The sequence below is a fragment of the Salmo salar genome, chromosome 27 (genome assembly GCF_965601325.2).
Source record: "Salmo salar chromosome 27, fSalSal1, whole genome shotgun sequence".
NCBI classification, from domain to species: domain Eukaryota; kingdom Metazoa; phylum Chordata; class Actinopteri; order Salmoniformes; family Salmonidae; genus Salmo; species Salmo salar.
Window position 1 is genome coordinate 17,367,975 of NC_138317.1, and position 13,240 is coordinate 17,381,214.

The window sequence follows — 13,240 nt, forward strand, 5'->3', positions numbered from 1 at the left end:
ATAATGGTTTCGCATCCCTCTAATAGAGTTCCAGACACTTGTAGAATCAATGCCAAGGTGCAATGAAGCTGTTCTTTCTCGTGGTGGCACACCGCCCTAAGACACTATTACCTGTATATTTCTGTTAAACCTGTCTATTGAGCAATGTATGTCTATGTATATGTTTTTAATTTAATCAAATCTGCCAGCAACATATCTAAGCATAAACACAACATGTAAAGTGTTGGTCCCATTTTTTTAATGTTTTACCTTTATTTAGCTAGGCAAGTCAGTTTCATGAGCTGAAATGGAAAATCACAGAAATATTCCATACTCACAAAAAGCTTATTTCTCAAATATGTTGTGCACAAATTTGTTTACATCCCTATTAGTGAGCATTTCTCCTTTTCCAAGATAATCCATCCACCTGACAGGTGTGGCAAATCAACGGCACGATCATTACACAGGTGTACCTTGTGCTGGGGACAATAAAGGGCCACTCTAAAATGTGCAGTTTTCAAACAATACAATGACACAGATGTCTCAAGTTTTGAGGGAGTGTGCAATTGGCATGCTGACTGCAGGAATGTCCACCAGAGCTTTTGCCAGAGAACTGAATGTTCATTTCTAAGCTGCCTCCAACGTCATTTTAGAGAATTTGGCAGTACATCCAACCGGCCTCACAACCATAGACCATGTGTAACCACGCCAGCACAGGACCTCCACATCTGGCTTCTTCACCTGCGGGATTGTCTGAGGGTGGTAGGGGGTGCTGAGGAGTATTTCTGTTGGTTATTAAGCACTTTTGTGTCGGAAAAATCATTCTGATTGCCTGGGCCTGTCTCCCCAGTGGGTGGTCTTGGCTCCCAAGTGGATGGGTCTATGCCCTCACAGGCCCACCCATGGCTGCGCCCCTGCCCAGTCATGTGAAATCCATAGATTAGGGCCTAATGAATTTATTTAAGTTGACTGATTTCCTTACATGAACTGTAACTTCGTGAAATCTGAGAAATTGTTCTATGTTGCATACATTTTTTGTTCAGTGTAGACTCATTTAGGCTTAGATGGTGCTAAAAGTTTGTGAGCCCAGGCAGTATGTTTGAGCAACAACAAAACATTTTATCTGGGCTTGGCTACCGTTGGCCTGATAGCAACATGCTGCACAAAGTAGACAACTACTTGTCACCAGAGAACTTGTTTTGTCAGTAAAGTTAATACTGTTAGGTTGTCGTGTAATTTTTAACATTTTGCTAAATGCATTTTCCTAAATGTTCTGTAGTGCTCATTGAGAGGATTGTATAATGTTAGAATGTAGAATAGTTGTAGATGAACACTTTGAACACATTAGTAAAAAGCAAGCAAATACTGTTACGTCACATAAACATACAGAATATGTAATTGATCCCTACCATAGCCTAACCTTTTCCTTGAGAGTTATGATTCCATCATAAGAAACCTGCAGTGTATGACATTTGTTTGAATATCTGCTTTCTTTATTTGATTATTCATTACTTGTTTTTTCGTTTAAAAATTGGCTCTAACAAAGGATACGAGTCTCTGGCTTATGCTCTAATATTCCAGACATAATAAAATACTCAAACAGTAAGAATATTCTGGAATGCCCTTAAAATAATAAAATGTCTGTCCATTTGACATTTAGCCAAAAGTTAACTGACATTGCTGTATTTGTTTTTGTGTCATTCTAGCCCTTGTTGACCACTGAACTAACTTTTAAAGTTCTTCCTTTTGTGACATTCTAGCACTTGTCGACCACCCTCCACATGTTTTCATTGTAAATAAAGTAACTGCTTTAACCGTAATATTTGTGCATGGTCCACTGATGCCTTATCCTCACTAGAGGGCAGCAGTGGTGAATGTGTTGATGTTCTAAAGGTCTATTTTGCTGTTTATTGACAATGTGTTTGACTGTGCTGTTGATGAGTGTTCATACCCCTTGAATTATTGCAAATCTTTCTGTGACAGCCTGAATTCAAAATTGGTTAATTCAATTTTTTTCACTCATCTACACATAATACCCCATAATGACAATGTGAAAACATGTTTTAAGAAATGTTTGCAAATGTATTGAAAATGAAATGGGTGGGCCTGGGAGGGCATGTCTCATTTACATAAGTATTTAGTCAATACACTTGTAGAAGCACCTTTGTTAGCCATTAGAGCTATGAGTCTTTCTGGGTAAGTCTCTGAGCTTTCCACACCTGGATTGTACAACATTTCTTTTTTTAATTCTACAACCTCTGTCAAATTGGTTGTTGATCTTTGCTTGACAACCATTTTCAGGTCTTGCCATAGATTTTCAATCAGATTTAATTCAAAACTGTAACTCGGCCACTTAGGAACATTCACTGTCTTCTTGGTAAGCATCTCCAGCGTATTTGGACTTGTGTTAGAGGTTATTGTCCTGCTGAAAGGTGAATTCATCTCCCAGTGTCTGGTAGAAAGCAGACTTAACCAGATTTTCCTTTAGGATTTTGCCTGTGCTTAGCTCCATTACGTTTCTTGTTTATCCTGAAAACCTCCCCAGCCTTACCGATTACAAACATACCCATAACATGATGCAGCCACCACTATGTTTGAGTATATGGAGAGTGGTACTTAGTAATGTGTAGTATTGGATTTTCCCCAAACATGACATTGGTATTCAGGACAGTTAATTGCTTTGCCACATTTTCTGCATTATTATTATAGTGCATTGTTGCAAACAGGATGCATGTTTTGGAATACTTTTATTCTATACAGACTTTTTTCTTTTCACTCTGTAAATTAGGATAATATTGTGGTGTCTACAATGTTGTTGATCCATCCTCAGTTTTCTCCTATAACAGCCGTTAAACTCTGTAACTGTTTTAAAGTCACCATTTCCATTCAGTTATTTTTTTTATTGAACTACAGGTCCTCTTTGCTTTTATTGGAAGTCAAACTGTAATTGGGAGAGAGAAAAAATTCTACTGATGTAATCATCAGCGATTATCATAATTTACGATGTGAAAGAGATTATTTGATTTGATTGATATCAAGATGATATCGATACCCGCTTTCTCCGTGCGCTGCCAATAATTCTTAAGGGCACTCATAATTACCTATCCAGGCGTACAATATAGAACATTCAGTCCCTGGGTCCTCACGGGGGGGTGTGTGTGTGTGTGTGTGTGTGTGTGTGTGTGTGTGTGTGTGTGTGTGTGTGTGTGTGTGTGTGTGTGTGTGTGTGTGTGTGTGTGTGTGTGTGTGTGTGTGTGTGTGTGCATGTGTTACAATCTGATACCTATGTTCAAGTACTTTGGGCGTTTCTCCAATAGGATGAATAATGATTGCCATTTAATGGAAAAGCCTGTTGATATATTATCCAAAAATAAGGCCTTTGTTCTGCCCACCTCTCCCCTTCTGACGTAAGTAATCTTCTATAGATACTGTAGATCTAGGTGAAGTGGTGGTGGCCTTTGCCAATGTTTTACCTTAGAAACCAACCGTTAAACATATCCAAATAAACCACAAGTTGGCTTTACACAGTTGTGCTATCAATAAAGCAAACTCTTTGGTAATATTTTATAATAACGTTCAGTAATAAACTATGTATAAGGCATTTGCAAACATTTTGCAGATCATGTATTAATCATTACTCCCACATTTGTAAATGTTAGTAAGCTAGTTTGTCAAAAATGTATAAACAATGTTTAAATTATGTGTAAGATCATTAATAAGATGTTTAATATAGGCCCTTATAAACAACTGACTAATCATTAGTAAAGTATTTTTGCAGGGTCTTATCTAAAGTGAGGGCTACAGTATGTATACTTTACCATGTACAGATGTAGGATCTTAATTTGAGCTAGTTTCCTACAACAGGAAAACAATACTGTAGTAACAAGAGATGTGAATTATTATAATTAATGGACATTTTTTTATAGGGTTTGATACATTTTTCATTAGGGCAAATTAAGTCTGACATTGTAAACGGAAATTACAAACTTTAAAAGCCTTTTTAAAACTTGAATACACTTCCTGTGCAGGAAAATTCTCAGCAAAAAAAAGTGATCAAATGAAGATCCTACGTTTGAAAGGTCACACTTTATTTGGATAGTCTGGAATATCCATCTGTAGATGCTTTACAGATGGTCATACCATCAACAAACTGTCTGTTGATAAGCAGCTGTTTACATTTAGTTTACATTTAGCAGATAGATAGTGGAATCTATCAATGTAACGTTCTGCATAATATCCAATCCCCCAAATATATTTTCCTTCTCAATGTTTTCCCCTTACCCTACCACCCCTTCCCTAATTGGAGTAAACTAATGGACAACAATACTTAGGCTTCTACTTCCAGCTTATACATATTATATACATTTTACGGAGGTTTTACATTAGTTATCGTTTAAAAAAAATGAAGTTGCCTCATCCTTCAGGTAGATCAGTTTACATTTTGCAGATAGATTGTGGGATCAGTAAATGTAATGTTCTGCATCATTTCCAATACCCCATATATATATTTTTCTTATTATCTTAAATAAATGTTCCTTATTTATTATTTTCCCCTAACACTACCACCCCTTACCTAATTGTCGTAAACTAAACTGACCATTAAAAGGGGTTATTTGTTATTGTAGTTTGGTCAGGACGTGGCAGGGGTGTGTTTGTTTTGTGTTGTCGGGGTTTTTGGGTATTGTTCTATGTTTTGTATTTCTATGTTCGTATTTGTAGTTGTTCTATTTCTATGTTAGTTTTGGGAACGACCTCCAATTAGGAGCAGCTGGTTGTTGTTGCTTCTAATTGGAGGCCATATTTATATGGGTTTATTTTCTCGTGTTTGTTTCTTTGTATAGTCGTAGTACCTTACAGGACTGGCGTTCGTTTTCTTGTTTTGTTTAGTGGTCACGGTTAAACAAAAATATAAGTATGGACACTTACCACGCTGCGTATTGGTCCGATATTTCTTACTCCTCATCTGAAGACGAAGCTTATGACAGAACCACCCTGTCATAAGGGGGGCACATGGGGAGTTGGAGCAAGTCGGGCAATAGGCCTGAACCAACTCTTTGCGCTTATTACGGGGAGCGACAGATCGAGAAAGCGCCGAGCTATGTGGAAATGTGCACTATATTGCCCAGACGCGTTCAAAGGCCGGTGCAATTGGTGAAAGCTCCTCAGTATGGCCAAGCTATGGTGAGCACTCAGCCAGGAAGGGTTGTGCAGGCCGTATGCTCCAGACCTCCAGTGCTTCTCCAGGGTCCAGTTTACCCTGGTCCTGCTCCTCGCACTAGCCCTGTGGTGCGTGTCACTAGTCCGGCGCCTCCTAAGCCAGTTCCACGGACCAGGCCTCCAGTGCGTCAGCCCAGTCCAGTACATCCTGTTCCTGCTCCTCGCACTAGCCCTGTGGTGCGTGTCCCTAGTTTGGCGCCTCCAAAGCCAGCCCCACGCACCAGGACTTTAGTGCACCTGCCAAGTCCAGTACGTCCTGTTCCTGCTCCTCGCACTAGCCCTGTGGTGCGTGTCCCTAGTTTGACGCCTCCAAAGCCAGCCCCACGCTCCAGTCCGGAGCCGCCAGAGTCGGCCTCCAGTCCGGAGCCGCCAGATTCGGCCTCCAGTCCGGAGCCGCCAGTGTCGGCCTCCAGTCCGTGGTCTCCAGCGACGCGCCACAGCCCTGAGCCTTCAGCGGGGGTGGACAGGTTAGGTTGGGGACTAGGGACGGAACCTGAGCCACCTCCGAGGGGGGGGTGTTTGCACAGGAACCGTCGGTGACGGTGGCCACCCTCCCTTCCCTCCCTTTATTTTGGGGTTATTGTGCTAGTTTTTTTTGTTTCAGGTGCATCCGGGGTCTGCACCTTTGGGGGGGGGGGGGGGGTACTGTCACGTCCTGACCAGTAAAAGGGGTTATTTGTTATTGTAGTTTGGTCAGGACGTGGCAGGGGTGTGTTTGTTTTGTGTTTTTGGGTATTGTTCTATGTTTTGTATTTCTAGTTCTATGTTAGTTTTGGGAACGACCTTCAATTAGAAGCAGCTGGTTGTCGTTGCTTCTAATTGGAGGCCATATTTATATGGGTTTATTTTCTCTTGTGTTTGTGGGTGGTTGTTTCTTTGTATAGTCGTAGTACCTTACAGGACTGTCGTTCGTTTTCTTGTTTTGTGTTCATGGTTAAATAAGAATATAAGTATGGACACTTACCACGCTGCGTATTGGTCCGATATTTCTTACTCCTCATCTGAAGACAACGCTTATGACAGGACAACAATACTTAGGCTTCTACTTCCAGCTTATACAAATTATATACATTTTACGGACGTTTTACATTAGTTATCCTTAATAAAAAAATATTGGCCCACCCTTCAGCTACCGTCAAAACCCCTCCCATCTTTCCCTGAGAACCATCCAGTTTTGATTTCTACTTGCCATGTTTTCCAACTATGCTGTGATGTTTATCAAAAGTTCTGCACCTTTCTATTCTGATATTTTCTACCGATTGTAAAATAAAGATGCACTAAGCACAAATCACTCCGCCATTTCCTGGTTGCTAAAATTCTAATAGTTCGCCAAATTTCAGTTTGTCACAAATCAAGTATAGGGTAGAGAGGCGGGAATTTTAGCTTGTAAATCTTGGTGGGGCATACATAAAAAAATATACTGTATATTTAGATGCCTGCCAGCAAAGCCACTACACAACACAATACTAAACAATACACTGCCCCGGCAGGTAGCCTAGGGGTAGCGCGTTGGGCAAATAACAAAGGTTGCTGGATCGAAACCCTTAGCTGTCGTTCTGCCCCTAACCCATTGTTCCCCAGTAGTCTGTAAATAAGAATTTGTTCTTAACTGACTTGCCTAGTTAAAGGTTACATTTTTAAATTGCACTATAACGGTGACAAACAGCGCCCACAAACTGTTAGGGCCTACATAAAGTTGTCCCAACACGTTACCACTGCTACACCTGGCTATCAGCGGAGCTTTGTCTGGCAGTGAAAGAGTTCATTCAGCCTCATTTACTGTCTTTTAAAAAAACTGTCATAACTATTTGTTCAACACTTTAGAAATGCACAGCGACAGAATTCAGAACATGGGCCGTTCTTACAGTTCTCCCTGTACACCAAGTCAGAACCATAGGATAAATAAAGGGGAAAAGGGACCAAATTATTAGGGCACATAGGCTACTAACAGCTTACTACACAACATACACTTAGTATTACTTTCTTAGCTACAGTATACATACAGTGCATTCGGAAAGTATTCAGATCCCTTGACTTTTTCCACATTTTGTTACGTTACAGCCTTATTTTAAAATTGATTAAATAAAACATTTTCCTCATCAATCTCGAATCATGATGACTTCAGTGATCTTCAGGTTGAAGATCTAGAAAGAAGCCCGAGATCCGGACTTGCAAAATGTATTTTCTAAGTCGGAGCTCATTTTCTCCCGAGTTCCCGGTTGTCTTGAACTCACTGAAGTCAGCTTTCCCAGCTCTGAGGTTCCAGTTGTTTTGAGCGTGGCAGAAGTCATGCTGGATTGACATCATGTCCAATGTTGAATGTTTATCCTTTCAAGCTTGGAAAAGAGACCCTTAAACCTAGACTGAAGAGCAGGCTTAGTGATTGTTTTGCAATGCTTGCAGTTAGCCACTGATTAATTTCAAACCACTAATTGTTGATTTAGCAATTTCCAACTTGTTGTGTAGAGTTTGTCCAATGGCCGATGAGCACCAATACGTTTTATCTATAATTTCTCTTCATTATTTCTCTTCATATGACAAGGAGTGAAAAGGATTCGCCAGTAGATTGTTAACTTGATTCATGATGATGACTGCTAGCTTGCTAGCTAAGATTTTTAAAGAATGATGTTGGCATGATCAGTCCAATCAAAGCTACTGTAGATATAACGTGATTTGACGTAATTTAATATGTGCCCTTATGACCTTGAGCCTTCTTGGACAGGCACTTCTAATGTAACTCTATGGCAGCACCCAAGGGGCTTGAATTTTCTAGCTCTCCCCCGTAGATTTTGCAGTGACGTAGTTTCCCCATGAGTGCCAGAACACTGAGCCAATCGCGGCGCAACTAAAGAAGATTACCAACCCCTACGCTCCGTATTTTCCGCTGGCTGCCCAACCACCACAGAAAGCACTGAGCTAGGCTGAAACACCTGCATTTTGGAGCTGCCTTAATCAAGAAAGAATAAAAGAGACTGTTTGTATGCCGCTTGATTAAGTCAATGATAAAAAAAAAAATGTTTTTACATTCTTTGCAAACTGATAAGCTAAACAGGAGGGGCTTAAAACAGTGGGTCACCACTGGTGTAGAGAATCATTGTACCATCTAAACCGCTGTGAAATATAGTTTCTGTAAGAAAAATGTTTATTTTCAGCACTTTGAAGTTGGTGTAGAAAACAGAAAGTAACAGACGCAAACAAGAAACTTTAAAACGGGAAGCATAGAACAGATCTAGCGCTTCTTGGAGTTGCTTTTAATGACAATGACAGATCTATACCTCACATTACCATGTGCATTTAGTGGGGTCACCCAAAAAGTTACATATTGCAGCTTTAAAGATGAATAAATCTAAATGCAACATGTAAAGTGTTGTTCCCACGTTTCATGAGCTTTTAGGTGGACTCGATCTTTATATTTACCACCTGGGTCCTGTATCGGTAATAGTGAAATCAGACCTTCTTGCTCAGTATCTGATAGTCTACCATTTTAATAAGATTGGTTTAAACATGCTAATAGCGGACCTCTGAGTACATCGAAAAAGGTTTGATATACCTCACCTGGTATGCCACACAGCCCTGGAGTTTTCTCTGCCTTAAAGGCTTTAATTGCATCGAAGTTCCTCCTCTGTAATTTGGCCTTCAAATTAGTCTTTCTGTACAGCTGTTAATGTTACACTATTAATTTATTTAAAAAATCCTTACAATTAACTTCAGTTAGTGGAGATGGAGGAGACTGAAGTTGAAACATGATTAAAATACCTTGCATTTTCTTTCAAAATATAGTTTGGGGAATCATGGATGTAACATTTGTAACAAGTTTCTGTATGTTCTTTTTGGTAACATTTCTGTGTTGAAGACTCAAACATAGTTTGGTGCATTTTTCCACATATTCCATCCATTTTGCTTTATTTTTGTAATATATTACACTTGATCTTTCTTGAATAAGTTCCTCTAGTTCTTTTTGTTTTTCCTCTAACTTATTCTGTACATCTCTGGTGCAGTTTTTATTGCTATTTATCTGTAAAGTTAGTTCCTCAGTTTCCTTTTTTAATATGAACTCTTTTGACCTAAATTGTTTCTGTTTTAAAGGTTAGTTTTTAATTGCATGGCCTCTAATGGCACATTTGAAAGTGTCCCATGCAATAAGGGGATCTGCAGTACCTATGTTATGTAGGAAAACATCAATCATACATTCTTCTGTCTTGGTTAAAAACAAGTTGTCATCTAGCAGGCTTTGATTAAATGTTCAATATCCTCGCCCACGTGGAAATTATGTAAGAGTAATGTGTACGCAAATTACAGTTGCAAGAAAAGGTATGTGAACCCTTTGGAATTGTCACATCCTGACCAGTAGAAGGGGTTATTTGTTATTGTAGTTTGGTCAGGACGTGGCAGGGGTGTGTTTGTTTTGTGTTGTCGGGGTTTTTGGGTTGTGTTCTATGTTTTGTATTTCTATGTTCTATTTTCTAGTTTTTCTATGTCTAGTTTATTGTTTTGATATTCAATTGGAGGCAGCTATTCCTCGTTGCCTCTAATTGAAGGTCCTATTTAGTAGGGGTGTTTTTCTATGGGTTTTGGTGGGTAGTTGTTTCCTGTTTAGTGTTTGTTGCACCTGACAAGACTGTTTTCGTCATTCTTTTTGTTCAGTGTTCATTTTTGTTTAATAAAGAAGATAATGAGCATTCACGTACCCGCTGCATTTTGGTCCAATTCATATGACGCACGTGACAGGAATTACCTGGATTTCTGCATAAATTGGTCATAACATTTGATCTGATCTTCTAAGTCACAACAATAGACAAACAGTGTGCTTAAACTAATTAACACACAAATTATTGTATTTTTCTTGTATATATTGAATACATCATTTAAATATTCACAGTGAAGGTTGGAAAAAGTTGGTGAACCCCAAGGCTAATGACTTCTCCAAAAGCTAAGTGGAGTCAGGAGTCAGCAGCATACCACCCTGAATCTCACTACTGGCTTGCTTCTGAAGCTAAGCAGGGTTTGTCCTGGATGGTAGACCAGATTCTGCTGGAAGTGGAGTTGAATGGCAAGTAAGAGGCACCCTTTCCTCTGGTCTAAAAAAATAAAAATATCCCAATGCCCCAGGGCAGTGATTGGGCACATTGCACTGTTTAAGGTGCTATCTTTCGAGTGGGATGTTAAACAGGTGTCCTGACTCTCTGTGGTCACTAAAGATCCCATAGCACTTATTGTAAGAGTTGGGGAGTTAACCCTGGTGTCCTGGCTAAATTTCCAATCTGGCCTTTGTCAACTAATCATCCCCAGCTTACAATTGGCTCATTCTTCCCCTCTCCCCTGTAACTGTTCCCCAGGTTGTTGCTGTAAATGACAATGTGTTCTCAGTCAACTTACCTGATTAAAATATATATTAAAAACCTGGAGTCCAGTCAATGAGATGTTTGTCAGAGTTGCCCTGCCCTATAAAAAACAGACAACATTTGAGTTTGCATTGCCTGATGTGAACCATGCCTTGAACAAAAGAGATCTCAGAAGACCTAAGGTTAAGAATTGTTGACTAGCATAAAGCTGGAAAGTGTTACAGAAGTATCTCTAAAAGCCTTGATGTCCATGGTAAGACAAATTGTCAATAAATGGAGAAAGTTCAGCATTGTTGCTACTCTCCCTATGAGTGTCTGTCCTGCAAGAGCACAGTGCAGAATGCCCAATGAAGTTAAAAAGAATTCGAGTGTCAGCTGAAAACTTACAGAAATCTCTGGAACATGCTAACATCTCTGTTGAACTGTCATCAAGGGTGACTGAAGAATCTAAAATATATTTTGATTTCTTTAACACTTTTTTGGTTACTACATGATTCCATATGTTATTTCATAGTTTTGATGTCTTCACTATTATTCTACAATGTAGAAAATAGTAAAAACAAAGAAAAACCCTTGAATGAGTAGGTGTCTCCAAACTTTTGACTGGTACTGTATAAATGGAGAATGTTTAGTACCAGAAATAAGGGGTTAAATACACATACATACATACATATTTCCTGATCTTTCTTAAATCTCTCAGAACAAACTTCCTTTTGATTATTTTGTTGTTCCATGTAGTGAATCTGTTATTCAATGCATTTGTATGGACTAATAGCAGTAAAGCTATACTTTTTTATACTTCAAGGTGTCTTAAAATTCCAAATCAAATAGCTAAATTTTCCTTGGAATGATCTTCTTAAAACAAATCCACATAGCTTAGTAGAACCCCCCTCCCCCCGGCTTAGACATGGCTTAGACTCTTATGGGGTAAAACTGTATTATAATATGGGTTAAAACTGTATTATAACCGTAATAATAGGTTTAGGGTTAGTAGTTAGTTGAAATGTTACTGATATGTTAATTATAGTCTGTAGAGCATCTACAGATGGACTATTCAAATAAAGTGTTACCTAATGTAAAATGTTCAATATATTTCCATAATTTTACTGCAGTGGGCTAAATCAGGGTTCACACAGAGTGATTCTTAGTAGTGTTAAACACATCTACTTTGAAATAAAAGTATACAACTCACACACATATCAGATACAGAGGGGAAAAGTATTACATTTTGAGTTTGCATCCCAATATTATACTTTATATACATCGCAGAAGACTGAATTATAACCAAACTGCTTGAAATAGAAACACCTGAAACACAGGATGCACAGGGATGCAGATGTAGTTGCGGTGTACAGTGAAATACTTTAGCTCTGAGCTCCAACAGTGCAGGTGTGAATGAAACAATTTAAAAAAAATAATAATATATACATATTTACAACTGTGACTATGATAAATATAAATGTCCATTGGGGTGTGGGCAGGGTAATTGTCCGTGGGGAGGGGATTAAAAGGTTTCTCTGGCTGTCCCCATAGGAAAGAAGAAACCCTTATAGTTCCAGATAAAACCCTTTCCACAAAGTGTTCTACCTGGAACCCCAAACAGTTCTTCTATGGGGACAGCCTTGTAACCCTTTAAGAACTATTTTTTGTAAGAGTGTAGAGAGAGCAGCAGGGGGGGAGGGGAGGTGTAGGAGTAGTGGTGGCTATTCAGCATGATTAATGTCCATTGGGATGGGGCAAGGTAGATGTCAGTAGGGGGGGAACAGGGGGAGCAGGTAGCTGACTAGTGGTGGCTATTCAGCAGCCTGATGGTCTGGGGGTAGAAGCTATTGGCCAGTCTGTTAGTTTAAGCCACAACGCTCATGTACTGCCAACGTCTGAGTGATGGAAGAGGGGAGAACAGGCTGTGGCTCGGGTGGCTGAGGTCCCTGTTGATCTTCTTGGCCTTCATGCGACACGTGGTGTTGTAGATGTCCTGGAGGGCAGTCAGTGTCCACCCAATGGTGCGTTTGGCTAAGCGTAACACCCTCTATGGTGCCATGCGGACAGCGGCAGTGAAGTTGCCATACCAGGCTGTGATGGAGCCCGACAGCATGTTCCCGATGGTGATCCTGTAGAACACCTTGAGGGCCCTCAGGAACAGTCCAAATTTCATCAGTCTCCTGAGGTTAAAGAGTTGTTGTTGTGCCTTCTTCACCATAGTGTTTGTGTGGTTTCACAATTTCAGCTCCTCGGAGACGTGTACGCAGAATAAATTGACGTTTTTGACCATCTCCATGGCAACCACATTGATGAGGATGGGGGCGTGCCCAGGCTGGTTCCTCCTGAAGTCCACAATCAACTCTTTTGTTTTGCTGGCGTTGCGGGAGAGGTTGTCTACCTGGCACCATACCGCCAGAGTGCCTACCTCCTCCCTGTAGGCCGTCTCGTCGTTGTTGGTAATTAGGCCTAGTACTGTCGTGTCATCAGCCAACTTGATGATGGAACTGAGTGAGGCCACGCGGTCGAGGTATACAGGGAGTACAGGAGGGGACTGAGGAGTCACCCTTGTGGGACCCCCATGTTGAGGATCAGTGTGGCGAAGGTAATGTTGCCAACAGTTGAAGTTGGAAGTTTACATACACTTAGGTTGGAGTCATTAAAACTTGTTTTTCAACCACTCCACAAACTTCTTGTTAGCAAATTATAGTTTTGGCAAGTCG